General features: G+C 40.8%; 1 pseudogene; it reads left to right on the top strand.

Moving 5' to 3' along the window:
- The window catches only part of LOC113178370 (E3 ubiquitin-protein ligase RNF213-like), a 105,846-nt pseudogene extending 101,487 nt beyond the window's left edge, over positions 1–4,359 (top strand).
- Positions 4,360–14,309: the final 9,950 nt, after the last annotated feature.

The raw sequence follows: 14,309 nt of genomic DNA, 5'->3' as shown, positions 1-14,309 counted from the left end.
TTTCCTTTCTCACCTTAGGGAATACCCATGCTGGTATACAGACATGATTGGAACTTTGAACATCTCTTTATGGACATCAAGAACAAAATGGCACAGGTGGTCATAATAAACCCTCACTTGCAAGGTGGTTTCATTCACATATACAAGGACAGTCCAGTCCCATCTGGTGTGTGCTGTGAGCACCAGGCTCTCTGGCTCTCTAAGAACCCCAGGAGCTCCTTAAGAGCCCAGTGCTTTCTGGAGAAGCAAGCGGGATGGCCGATCACCAAACTTTCTTTTGAGTACAGACCAACCACTTGGGGGTTATTTTCTTAATGATGATATCATGACCATGGTGCTACAAGTTGAGAACTCAATTCTTCCTGCTCCTTAGGTTCTGCTACTGACAGATGGAGAAGCTGTTGTGCCTTTCCATGTACTCATGGGTCATGTGGAGGATTCAGTTAGCTCGGGCCCATTTCTGTGCAAAGTCTGAAACGCTGCTACACTCAGCATCAGCTCAAGCACAAGCATCAGTTCTTACCACAAGTGTTGGATAGCTGGTCCTGCTGGAAGCTCACAGTTAGGCTCTTAACAAGTAGGAGAAGTAATAGCCTGACCCAAGCCTCTGTCCTGCTTTTGGTTTCAGTGCCTTCTCCCCAATTCAGCCATGGGTGCCATCAGTGGAGAGCTTCAGTCCTACAGCGATGTCTGTGAAGCCCTGTCTGTTATAGAGGTTACTCTGGGCTTTCTAGGCACAGCTGGTGGGGATCCAAATATGCATCTGAATGTGTATGTCCAAGACATCCTGCGAATGGGTGACCAAATGACTCCAATTTTAAAGGTGGGTCCCATATGCCTTTCAAGGAGAATCAGTATCACCTCATCTTAATTTCCTGACAGAATGCCACCAAACAGGGAGCATCAATGCAGGCACCCCTGGAAAGGGGCAGTCACGAACCCCACCCCTAGCCAGTCCACAGAATAGCAGCACACACTGGGGACAGGAGAGGAAGGGACACTCAGTGCTGACCACCTAGTAGAGTGGGATGCACAAGTGACTGAGGACATTGGCTACCTGTATGTTGCATGATGCTCACAGACACTGAGCTGCTGCAGGAGAAGTAATAGAAGTAATAGACTCATGTGTTTGCAAGATGAGACAGGTAGACTCTTAGATGGAACAGAGGTGGCCTCAAGACAGGAAATGGAGGAAACAGGGAGGAGTGCCCTGGGGTAGCACCCAGAGTCACTGGTGTGCACTAAGGGAGGGTGTGAGCCTTTGCATTCTACTTGGGACTCTCTTCCTCTTCCAGGCCTTCAGCAGATGTCAGTTAAAACACGCCATTGCTCTCTGGCAATTCCTCTCTGCTCTTAAGTCGGAACAGCTACTGGGACTGAAGAAGAGTCTGCCCTGCCTCTGCCCAGACTAAGGGAGATGCACCCTCTTCCCAGGCTTTGATGTTGCACTTGTTTATCTTTTTTAGGATCCCTTTAGGGAAATCAGTTCTAAGTACAAAGCAGACCTCAGCCCAGAAAGTGCTAAGCTACTCAGCGCCTTCCTGAATTACACAGACCTGGATGCTTTCCTCCTAGAGCTTCATGAAATGATGGTGTTGAAACTAAGAAACACTCAGACCCAGGACAGCTTCAACCCTGAATGGAGGTATGGTGTGCATACCTGCTGGCAGGCAGGTGTGCAGAATATTTGCTTTTTCCCCTTGACGTGAAGGTAGTTCCACTTGTTAGACTGACCCTCTGTCTAACAAGTAGACATAACTATGTCAAAGAGATAAACATTTTAGATTAGGTACAAAAAGCCACACTAATGTGTGAAATCTAAGATATTCAAAACTATCTTAATTTTACATTTGTGTCAATCTAATGGCCAAAAAATGGTATCTTATTTTCACTTGTTTCCCCACCTACTTTTGTGGTTGGGCACATTTTTAAATTTATCACCACTTTTATCATCCTCTGAATTATCTCTTGGTAGCTTTCGGTTATTGGACAGGGCAGTTGATCTCTTTTTTCCTTTTGGTACCAGGAACTGAACCCATGGGTGCTTAACTACTGAGCTGTATCCTCAGCTCTTTATTTTTTGAGATAAGACCTCATTATTGTTGAGGCTAGCCTCAACTCTGCAATCCTCCTGCTTCAGCTTCCTTAGATGCTGGGATTATAGGCATATGCCACCACACCCAACCAGTTTCTCTTTCTTAATGATTTTTAAAAGATCTTTATATAGAACAGATTAATCTGATGTACACATTACAAATGCACTAGAAGTCAATTGATGGGATTTTTTCATAAAGTCATTGTGGGGCCAGATGCAGTGGTACATGCCTGCAATCCCAGGAGCTCTAGAGGCTGAATCAGGAGGATCATGAGTTCAAAGCCACCCTCAGCAACTTAGTGAGGCTCTAAGCAACTCAGCAAGGTCCTATCTCTAAATAGAATATTAAAAAGGACTAAGGATGTGGCTCAATGGCTAAGCACCCCTGGGTTCAATCCTCAGTACCACCCCCCCCCAAAAAAAAAAGCCACCATGGGGACATACACTAAAGGCCTTCCTTATCACATCGCAGGGTGCCAAAATATCCTCATGTTTTCTCCTGCTGCTTTTATAGTTCTATATTGCACATTTCTTTCATTAGTTCACTTTTATATGTGGTAAGAGGGAGACATTTCACGTGACTTGGTTTTCTGGATGGTCAGACTACACTTGCTATTTCTGATCTCAGGCCATATGGCACATGCCTGTGAGCAATTAAATTCCCCTTCCTAGAGAATTTACAACCTTTGGTAAGATAAACCCTGAAAGGGAATACCTGCCTGTTCTGAATGGCAAAGCTTTGCTTCTGATGCAGCCAGGCAGGCCCGTCAGTGGAATGCCTGAAGTGGCCTAGCTGAGCATCATCGAGGAAGCTCCATCCTCTAGATGCCTTGAGCCTGGGACTCCAGGTCTAGCTCAGGAACTGGGCAGCTGGCTGACCTTTTAAGCTGGCGCTCAGTGTTTCCCATCTTATTTAGCACCTCAGTCCTGTCAATGCCTGGAAAGAGTGAGAGCTGATAGGCTCCTGATGCTCTAAACACTATCTCTTGCGCTTGATTTTACAGCCTGAGGGACACTCTAATGAGTTACATGGAAACCAAAGAGAATGAAGTTCTTCTGGAAGTGGAATCCCAGTTCCCAGAAGAGATACTGCTGTCCAACTGTGTCTCTGTGTGGAAAGTGGCAGCTATACGGAAACAGGACAGGCAAGCAAAATAGGATTCTCCACTCCATCTCTTGATGTGCTGCAGACACAGCTCCCCTCCCCTCCACTGTGCCTCTGGGAGCACCTGGAAGGAAAGTGTTGGCACAGCACTGAATTCAAGGCCAGCAGTTACTGTGCCAGCTGACAGCTTTTTTGAGAGTTAAGCTGTTTCTGGAATACATGCAGATGCCAGAACTTCCATGTTACATTATGAATAGCAAGTGGTGAGAATGGCAGTTACTTGAAACTGGAAATCAACCACCATCCTGTGCATTCAAGGAGCAACAGGAAGAGTCATAATTGGGGTCACACCCAGCAATGACCTGTGTCGGGCCTGCAGCCTGTTCCTCATGCTTCCTAATGTTGCCACACAGAGGCAGAATGTAGGGTTACTGGTCTTTTTTTTTTTCCCCCTATGCTATTCTGCATACGCAGAAGATAATCTGGTTTTCTTCTCTTTCCCAGTCCCTTAAATTCTGAGTATTATACTCATATTTCTTGGGTTCCAAGATGTGAAAAAAGTACCACACTCTTTTTGTCTTCTCACTAATGGAAAGCCAGGGTGTCTGCACATGCCTTAATGCCACGAGAACAAAGCCAACCCAGACCCCACTCTAAGTCACTGCCAGATGCCAAAGAGAGCCAACAACTCTGTGAAGAGCATGGGACTTGGGACACTGCTAGGGTTTTGGTTTCCTGTGAATAAAATGGAGTGGATTGATAGCCAAAGTGCCTTCCAGTTCTCATATCTTGAGATTCTAAAGAAAATTCGACAGCATCAGCATGGATCAGAGCAGGCTCTTGGCAATGCCATGGGGAGTTTTTGGTTGCCAGGTATTATTATACTACATAAGCATGCAATCTTGGTGTGATCTCAGCTTCCCTGAGTATGTGCATTCCTTTCTTTCAGTCTCAACCATACCATAAAAACTGAGTCTCAGAGAGAGTACAAAACCAGTTCCATTTCTGAAAAAGGGAAATTAACTTGCCTCGATCTTGTGCTGTGTTTGTCATTGTACGTTTTGTCTCTTTTTGAAACCTACTTTGATGTCCTGGACCTCCGGATAAATTCCTTTTCTTCACAGCTCAGAACCTGTTTGCCATAATAGCCATCCACACATTGGAGACCTATTTTTCATGTACATTAAAGATCAACTTGAAATCAGGCCTGTGAACTTTTCAGCTACATAAATGCAAAATGGGGGCAAAGGGCACACAGCTCAGTAGTAAAGTGCTTGCCTCATATTCACAAGGCCATAGGTTCAACCCACAGCACTGCAAAAACGAAACCAAAAAAAGGTAAGCTGGCACAGGCCCTGTGCACACCTGCAAAGGTAGGTACAGAAGGAACACTGCACTCCATTTCCATGTATCATTCTCACAGCTTCTGATGAAGGAAGTGCAGTGACAGACCTCAGGTAGTAGCTCCTTTCACAACATGCACTTGCATTTAGTGAGCTGTGATGAACCTTCCAGACTATGTAGAGCCACCTCCTCCTCCCACCAGATGCCTGCCACCTGAGAGCAGAAGCACCTTGGCCTTAGATGCCTGGGAGTCAGGGTGCAGCTTGCCAGGGCCAGCAGGTGGCACTCAGACTCAACCTGTTCCTCACTGCCACACCTTCACAGGTAGAATCAGGTATCAAGTCCTTGATATGAAGACCCTTATTTTCCCTTTGGCCTGGGTATTTTTTTCACTATTATGAATTGTTTCTAATGAAGATATTTTATTTTGTATGCTATGCTTTCAAAGCCTTAACTGTCTTATCTAGCACAATTTACACAAAAATACACCAGGCTAGTACAAGTAAATGTCATTATACTTGTAATGCTGTTTTGATAAATGTGAGTTCTGCTGCTAAAGGATCCCTCTCTTTGGGAGCATGCTACTGTATATGCCATGTAGACCTCAGCTAGACTGTGGGAATGGTTATGGGTTTTTGTGGAAATGTCCTTGAAAGTATTCATGAAGTAGATGGTTCAGAAGTGAAGAGCACACTCTAGAATGTGAGATGGTAAACTTCCACTGGACAGAACAACAACAGAACAGCTTGTCCACAGTAGATAAAGCTTAAGTCTCAGTGGGGAAGGGGGGTGTCTTCTTCTTAAAGGGACATCACTGAAACAGCAAAGCCCCAGCTACTAAGGAGTAAGAATGAAAACTACCTAACTCAGTGAGGCAGGCTATGCATGGAGAAGACATCCTGGTAACAGAAAATAAAGGCAGTGAAAGAAATAGAACTTCAAGTCTTTGCCCTCAAACCTTTTCCATACCATCCCTAATGCTTATGAAATTTTGCCACTTGTTAAGGGAGACAGACAGGGATTATTTCAGCTTTCCTAGATGTTAAGCTAATTTCAACTCAAAAACAACCTTCCACTGATAATCACTGTGAGCAAAATATCAGTTCAAAGGGCCCAGCCAAACTTACCCATGTTCTGGCATGCCCACGAGCACCAGTGTGCCAATGGAAAGCATCTCTGATGTGATGCCAGAAGCACCAAGTGAGGTTGCATGTCACAGTGCCAGCAGAGTGCTCCATGGGACAGCAGCTCTGAGGCCTGGAGCTGGGTACCAGCAATTGGCAGCAATTGGCACTCACATCGTGTTCTGCAATGTTCTGACCCCTTCAAGTTCACTAAGCCTATGCTTAGAATCCCAGGTCCAGTTGGAAAAACAAGCACAAGTGCTTTCTCCAGAGAGAAAATGCTAGCAAAACTCATACCTTCCCTATAGGGACATGGAGCCTGCTTCCTTCTCAGCTGGTGGAGTGCTTCAGAGAACCAACTGGGGAGGGCCCTGCACATGCAGCAGCCCCCTCTGCTGTGGAGGCTGCTTCTGCTTGGGGGCTCCACAGTCTGCAATGTGCTGCCTTTCCCTTCCCATGGCCCCACCAAGGTCAGTATTCCTTCCTCTTTAAGTCAGTAGCTGCAAAAGCATTTTCTCACTTCATTTTGAAGCTCATATTTCTTTCATTTAAAAAAACTACTCCTGAAGACTTAAAGTCTTTTAAGAAAGACTTAAATCATTTACTCAAAGAAGGGGCAAAAAGTCAGGAGATGAAACCTGAGATATTCCTATTAGTTTTACATAACTTACTTTAAATTGGAATTGATTCAGTAGTTCAAATAAAATCTTAGGTTTAGGCCCAAAGATGAACTCTTTGGTATACACCCTCCCCATACAAGATAAAAGAGTCTTTAAAAAGTGAAAGACTCTTACTCTTCTGATTTCTCAAATTAAAAGCACACACATACATCAATTAAGTGCCAACATAAAAATGCCATAATGGTTACACTTAAAATGAAAAACCCTGAACTCATCCTATGATATTTAAGTAAAGCTATAATTGATAGCATTGGATATAATTTCAGAAAATAAATTAATTTCCTAACACTAATGTTTTAATATCACCCTGTAAGTAAGCATTATGTATTTAACAAGAGCTGCAAGGAATACCAAAAAGTGATTTTCAAAAGTAATAAGTATATGTTTTTATCCAACTTGTAAACATAAGTCTGAAAACAAAAAGTTGTCCACACTAATTAGGTTGCTTTGATTATTGGAAATTATTCCTTCAAAAGTAAATATGTATCAGACTTTTGAAAAACATAAAGTTTACACAAGTGATTATCCTTACTATAAATAAGGCCCTTATTAAACTCAACTAAAAAGCTGTGTTAAATACATTTTACCATAGGGACACTTGAGCCCAGGTATAGTGTGGGCCAAATTTCTCGAATTGCTTTGGGAACTGCTGCTTGCTTAATCAAACACTGAAGTGCAGATTCACCTTTCTAAAAAGACTGAAAGCAAAACGCCAAATTTCACTATCCTGTTTTCCAAAACGAATTATAGTTTGGGATTTCATGTTATCAAGGTGCCATCGCCCTCCTGAGGTATTTAATTACAATACCTTCTCTGTTTTCATTCAGCCACCTCAATTAGATTTCGATTAGAATCGGGCATATAAAAAGTTGGTTCCATGGCCTTGCTGACAATGTCCTCTGGATGTAAACCTTAGGATCCTGCATACATTATGGCTCTCAGAGCAAAGGGAAACAGAAAAAATGTTAGACAATGTGGTGAAATTACCTTGCCTGTCTTGTGATCCAACCAGAGGAAAGCATGGTTCCTTGTCAGTACTTTGCAATCAAAGACGGCATTATTCTGTGCTGGTTGACAACATGCCATTGAGTGGTGAATTCTGATGGGCTCATCCAGGTAGATATGATGCTCCTGAAACAGGTGCAAATTCACAAAGCAAGTGAAGATGACCAAGGTAGATGGCATGGAGGATAGACTAGGGGTGTCTCTCCTACCAGGGACAGCAAAGAGTTCCTCCAGATTCAGAATGCTCTTCATAAGCCTATACCCCTATCCCCTACAACAACAAAAATAAATAAATTTAAATTAAAACAAATTGCATACTGTCTAAGCATAAGCAGTAAACATCAAGAACTCTTCACTTGGGTGGGAAGACAAACAAGCGTGACTCCCTTCACCTCCTTCAAAACACAGCAGTGCCCAGATCACAAACAATCAACAACTGGCATATTTCAATCCATCTACCCTGGAAAGAAAAGGCTCAAACATCCGGCAGCTTTGGCCAAGAAAACCCCTGGAAGGCAGTTTGGGGACTGAAGGTACCCAAGCAGATGAGTCACACACCAATTCCTGGGTTTTGTTTGAGATATTGTCACTTCTCCCCTTGGTGGAGGAAATGTTGCAGCACTGCAGCAAAGGAAGGGGTGGTTTGGTGTGGCCAGAAAGGTCCTTCAAGAAAGGTAGCCAAGCACCTCTGGGCGGCCACCACTGGTGCTCAAGGGCCTCTGTGGTGGAGAGGTAAAGGCAACAGGGAGGGGATCTAGAGGGCCAGCGGGACAGTCTACATTGCTACTGTTGTGTGGAGGCCAGTAGTGGGCAGGGGTCCCCAGCCAGGCACTAGCCAAAGTAGCGGTAATCAGTACGCAGAAGGGGCTTGGGCAGCAGCCAAGTCAGGACTCTTGAGCACCTGGAAGATGTCTCCACAGCCAGTGTGACCAATGCAAGGATTCAGCTCCACAGGTAGGTGCAAACCCAGCAATGCCCTACCCCAGGGAGGCTTGGGAGACCTGAAGGGTGTGAAGTCATTTCTTGGACACCTGGGATCCTAGCACTAATCTCTAGGGTATATAAAGAACTCAAAAAGCTAAACACCAAATAAATAAATAAATAAATAACCCTATCAATTAATGGGCCAAGAATATGAACAGACACTTCTCAGAAGAGGATATTCAATCAATCAACAAATACATGAAAAAATGTCCATCATCTCTAGCAATTAGAGAAATACAAATCAAAACTACTTAAGATATCATCTCACTCCAGTCAGAATGGCAGCTATTATGAAGACAAACAATAATAAGTGTTGGCTAGGATGTGGGAAAAAAGGCACACTCATACATTGCTGGTGGGACTGCAAATTGGTGCAGCCAATATGGAAAGCAGTGTGCAGATTCCTTGGAAAACTTGGAACGGAACCCCCATTTGACCCAGCTATCCCTCTCCTCAGTCTATACCCAAAGGACTTAAAAATAGCATACTACAGGGACACAGCCATATCAATGTTTATAGCAGCACAATTCACAATAGCTAAACTGTGGAACCAACCTAGATGCCCTTCAGTAGACAAATGGATTTAAAAAAATGTGGCATATATACACAATGGGATATTACTCAGCAATAAAAGACAATAAAATCATGGCATTTGCAGGTAAGTGGATGGCTTTGGAGAAGATAATGGTAAATGAAGTTAGCCAATCCCCCAAAAAACAAATGGTGAATGTTTTCTCTGATATAAGGTGACTGACTCATAGTAGGGTAGGGAGAGGGGAGCATTGGAGGAATAGATGAACTCTAGATAGGGCAAAGGAGTGGGAGGGGAAGGGAAGGGTCAGGGATTAGCAATGATGGTAAAATGTAATGGACATCATTATCCAAAGTACATGTATGAAAACATGAATTGGTGTGAACATACTTTACATAAAAACAGATATATGAAACATTGTGTTCTATATGTGTAATAAGAATCGTGATGCATTCTGTGTCATGTATTTAAAAAATAAAAGCAATTAAAAAAATACATCTTAGTAATCAAAGACTTTAAATAAAGAAAACTAATTTAAACTTTTGGCAATAAAATCCATGAGACTATGTAGATTCTGTGGTTTTGGAGGCATTCAAAAGTAGGACTAAACACTTCAAAGTTATGAAGAAATATATAGGTATATGTCTATATATTCATAAATAAATAAATAATCATAAATAAATACTCAATATATCCTAAAATATTAAATGTAATATTGATAAATCTGAAAAAGTAAGCTTATCAATGAAATATAATGCTCTATTATAAATTGAGAAGAAAATACAAAAACAAATGTAAAAATAAAAATGAACAATGATCAAAAGTGCTAATCCAAATTGACAATAAACGTAGAGGAAGATTAATTTGCCAATAGTTAAATAACCGTGAACAAGAAAGAGACAATCCTTCAGTCCATTAAGCTGGAAAAGTCTACATGGTGCTTAACACATGTGCCTGGCTGGGACATGATAGACAGGCATTGCCACACTCTGCAGGTAAATTATATTCTTCCTGGGAAAAGCAATGGGACATTTATTCAATGTAAACTATGAAAACCCTATTGGCTAAGAAATTCTACTCTGGAAACTTTATCTCATCAAAATAAAAGCCTCAATATCAGGAAACACATGTAAAAATGTTTGCAGTGGGAAAAAGTAGAGATAAGGTAAATACCCTCTGTAAGAAAAAGAAGAAAACAATGGTGTGCTACCATAATTGAATGTTACATAGCCATTATAAAATAAAACTATATCAGGAAACTCAAAACAATTCCCACAAGGTGTTACTGAGTCCGAAGATATAGAAAAACATATTTGTAAATACTGCCAAATTCAGACAGGTGTGTGTGAATGTGAGCCTGTGACAGATCTACATGGGATCTGATTATGCTGAATGCAACAAGGTAGACAAATTAGCCCAGTAACATGACAGTGTTGGGAGGAAATGCAGCTCCACAGGGAGAAAGCAGAAGGAAAGCAAAAGAAGCCAAGAAGAAAGAAAAACTAGGTGAACTCAGAGAAATGGTATGGGAAGATCTGGCCTTTCCCTCCTAAAAGGACACACAGATTCAAAGACACAAATCCCTTGTGAACAATCAAAAACTAGATTTTGTGAGAAGCACAAAACTTCACATTGAAGCTGGTAGCAAAATCTATAAAACCCTCACAACATAAGCCTTTTCCCAGCACAGCACCAGAGGAGCACTAAGAAAGTGCAGCACCAGCTTCTTCCTGGGGAGAAAAGGAAAGGTCTGAACTATATATCCAATGTCCTGACTTTCCTTAGGGCTACCCAAGGGACTGGTTTAATTCTTGCTTTAATCTGAGCCATGACAGGAGGGGTCCCTGGGTGGGAGTCCCTGTGAACAAAAAGAGCAATATGAAGGATATCAAGGAATATTCCTGATAGCCCTTCTCCATGGCTCAGCAAAGAGTGCCTTGCTGAAACCCCCAAATCCCAGGTTCTTCATGGGGAGAGAATGAGATGGACTGTGTGTCCAAAATTCCAAATTCTCTAGGTACTGGCTTCTTCCCAAGGGATTGGTTCCTTCTCACCAATTTTGAAGCAAGTTAGAATCTGGCATGTTATAGGCATCTGGGAGAAACTGAGAACAAAGATGGCTGCTTGGACTAGCAAGTAAGCACCTGCCACAGCCCCTCAATTTCAGTAGAGAAGAAAAGCAAAAACTTCCCAACTTCCAATTTCTGGGAAGGAAAATGACTGAAGTATATGTACAAGTTTCCAACCTTTTCTGGGGTTGCCAGAGAGACTGGCTTCTGTCTTTTTTGTCTTTGAGCAAGGATGGGACCTGGCACATTTTAGATACTTGTGAGCCACTGGAGGAAAGGGTAGCATTTTGGACTATAATGTAAGAACTTATTATAGCCTGTCTTTATTGTTGTAAAGTGGGTAAAGGAATCACAAAATCTCAGCTTTTCTCTGGAAGGAGAGAGCTGGGTCAAGTGTGCAATGTTCCAACATTTTCAGAGGCTCATCTGTCTTAGAACACTGATGGGACCCAGCATATTCTAAATGCAGGAAGGGCCACTGAGAATAAAGGCAAAGGTTGGACTACCACACAGTCACCTGCCAGAGCCCCTCTTCTGGCATAGCAAATCAATGAGAATCCCAGAGCCTGGCTCATCTCTGGGAAGAAGAAAGAAGAAAGAAATATATGCCAAACATTCAGAACTAGCTTTGGTCTCAACATTTTCAGAGCATGGATGAGACCTGGTATAATCTAGAGGTCTGTGTGCCTCTGAGAACTCATGGTGTGCTGCTGCCTCAGAAAACCATTGGTACTGACACAGGTACCAGAAGCTACAGGAGAGAGAGAGAGAGAGAGAGAGAGAGAGAGAGAGAGAGAGAAAGGAAAGAAAGAATGAAAAAAGAAAGAGAAAGAAAAGAAAGAAAGAAAGCCAAGCAACAATAAAATGAAACAGGAAAATCCTCTAACTGGGAATTTACACAAGTAAATCCAGCAAAAACACACAAACAGAATTTGAAAGCTCCCCGACAATGCTTCCTATTGAGGATCTTGTTCTATACAAATTTTGCTCACAAAGAGTGGAAAAGGTAGTCATTTTTTTCTAATGTGCAGGTACTAACACTAAGAGACAAGGAAAAGGAACAAATAGGAAAACATGCCTCTCCGAAAGGAACAAGATGAAACTTCAAGACCCCAATTTTACTGACATGTAATATACGAATTAGCTGGTAAAGTACTCAAAATGAACTTGGGAGAAAAATGCATGAATAAAATTAAAATTTTAGCAAAGATACATATGAGCTAAGAGAAGTCTTGTCTCTAAAGAAAAAATAACTAAAATGAAAAATTCAACGGAGAAATCAGTCTACATCAAAACATCATACTAGATCAAGCAGAAGAATCACTGAACTTGAAGACAGGTCATTTGATTTATCTTAGCCAGTCAATGGCATAAAAAGAAAACAAAAAGTGAAAAAAAAAATGAAGAAAGCTTGGTGACTTATAGGACACTATTGAGAAGACCAATGTATACAATTATGAATGTCCAAGAAAAGACAGAGCCAAAATACTTACTCAAAGAAATAATGGGGAAAAACTTCTGAAATCTGAGGGAAAAAAAAGGAAGATCTAGGAAATTTAGGAAATCCAAAAAATTCCAAATAAGATGAACCCAAAGATTTCCACAGTGAGAGACATTATAATTGAATTGTAAAATATCAGACACAAAGAGAACTGTGAGAGCAGCCAGGAAAAAGTGACAAATCACATTTAAGGGAACTTGTCCAAGATAGTCAATGGATTTTTTCAGAGAAATGTTGCAAGCAAAAAGGCAATGGAATATTTTCAAAATGCAGAAAGGTAAAACTGCCAATCAAGAATATAATACCTGGCCAGAGAAGTCTTGTCCTTTAAATTGAAGAAGACATAAAGATATTCCCAGACAAAGCTGAAGTAGTCTATCATTACAAGACTAGTCTTACAAGAAATGTTAAAGAGAAACAAACCAAAGCTAAATAATCAATGCATATATAAGTATAAAACTTGCTGTTAAATGTAAATGCATAGAAAAATACAGAATAATATAACACCGCAAAAGAACTGTGGAAATTGGTTTTCAATTCTAGTACAAAAGACAAAATTTTTAAAACAATTATATAAAATATGTGCATTTTTATATAATGTAAAATGATGTAAATTGTGACGTTAATAATATAAAGTCCATGGAGAGGATTAATAACATAGTTTTTATATGCAATTGAGGTTGTTGATGTAAACTGTAATAACTATACAATATCTTATGTAAGTCTGATTGTAATCACAATGAGGATATATAAAGAAATAAAGCATATCACTATAAATATCAATAAAATATAAAGAAAGAAAGTATAAAAGGAAAACAGGAACAAAAGATGTATAAGATAGGCAGCAAACCTTTAACAAAATGCTAGTAATGTATTTCTGTCATACAATTAACAATAAACATTTGGTATTTCTACTGAATTTCTGACACATAGCTCCCATAACTCTTAAAATCTCCAGAGGTCTAAGTGCCTTCTGTATGCTCAAGAGAAGACTGGAGACTGAGTGCCACCTCTATGTACTTATTAAATGGGAGCTGTTGCCAGAAAAAACAAAGAATCATTAGAGGCATGGAAATTTCCACTGCATTCTTAAAATCCAGGAAGGCAAGAAAGGATGAAGGTTGAACTTAATCCAAGGGCTAATGGCTTACTCTATTTACCTATATCCAAAACATTCATAAAAATCACTAAACAAAAAGAGCATGCAAGCATCCATGTGTTAGGAGTGTGGTATGTTCCAAACCATGATGTCAAAGGCTTTTGTGTTTAGGACTCTTATCCTATATACCTCATGTGGTTGCTTATTAGTAGTTTTTAAAATAAATTGGTGATAGCAAGTAAAGTGTCTTCCAGAGTTTGTGAGCTTTTGTAGCAAATTAGTGAACCCAACCTGGGGGTGCTGTGATGACTCTGTAGGCAACTCTGACAAAAGTATGCGTAACACAGAGACCTGATGCTTGCAAATGCCATCTTAAGAAAGGACAATCTTATAAGACTATTCCTTACGAGTGTGGAATATGGCATTAATTCAGGGTACTGAGTACCAGAATTGCTCTGAATTGTAGGACATACAACTGGTATTCAAGAGTTGGAGAAATGGTGTTAGAAAAGGCAACATAAATTTGGCATCAGAAGGAAAAATACCACACAAGTTTGGTGGTAAAAATGTTGTAAGCATAAATATTCACCTTCCTCATTAATTATTACTTTACCATGAATAAACTAAATTCCTCAACCAAAAGATACAGAGTGACTGAACAGATTAAAAATCAAGATCCACCTATGTGTTGTCTACAGGAGATTCAGGTTTACATATAAGGACAGATATGGACTGAGTTAAGTAATGCAACAAAATAGCCCATGCAAATTA

The sequence above is a fragment of the Urocitellus parryii genome, assembly GCF_045843805.1.
Source record: "Urocitellus parryii isolate mUroPar1 chromosome 13 unlocalized genomic scaffold, mUroPar1.hap1 SUPER_13_unloc_2, whole genome shotgun sequence".
NCBI classification, from domain to species: domain Eukaryota; kingdom Metazoa; phylum Chordata; class Mammalia; order Rodentia; family Sciuridae; genus Urocitellus; species Urocitellus parryii.
This window is presented reverse-complemented; position numbering and strand designations above follow the sequence as displayed.